At 34.9% G+C, this 415-nt stretch overlaps 1 long non-coding RNA gene across 1 annotated transcript; it reads right to left on the bottom strand.

The window, feature by feature from the left end:
- On the bottom strand, nucleotides 1–415 carry LOC104775138. Its single transcript, XR_765717.1, has 3 exons — nucleotides 402–415; nucleotides 193–299; nucleotides 1–28 (listed from the first exon to the last, which is right to left on the bottom strand). It is a non-coding gene; the product is annotated as an uncharacterized LOC104775138 (long non-coding RNA).

Raw genomic sequence — 415 nt, 5'->3', positions numbered from 1 at the left:
ATCATATGGGAAGAACCATCTCTCAATCCTGCATTAGTAAAGACATAGATTCTCACATGTCATAATCCTTAACAAAACACCATGCGTATGCTTATATTCAGGTCAAAACTACAAAGAACACATAATCCAAATTAAGTTAAGACACAGGAATTCAGTGGTTTTGCACCAAATTAATATCCCGGTTTAACTTACCCTTGGAAGATAAAATCGCCTAGTAGAGAGACAATGGGAACAAGCAGCAATGCGAAGTAAAAATAGAAGGTACTCATCAGGACATATATGACAAAGTAGACATTTTCCTGCAGAGACGAGAAAATAAGTAACTAAGATTTGCCAAGTTATAAACAAACAGAAAAAAACAAAATTCAAAGAAAAACCCAAGATGTATGCAAACAGCTTACATTCCTATCGTGTG

This window comes from Camelina sativa, unplaced genomic scaffold, assembly GCF_000633955.1.
Source record: "Camelina sativa cultivar DH55 unplaced genomic scaffold, Cs unpScaffold09143, whole genome shotgun sequence".
Lineage (NCBI taxonomy): Eukaryota > Viridiplantae > Streptophyta > Magnoliopsida > Brassicales > Brassicaceae > Camelina > Camelina sativa.
Note: the sequence above shows the minus strand (reverse complement) of the source record. Positions and strands in the feature narration are given on the sequence as shown.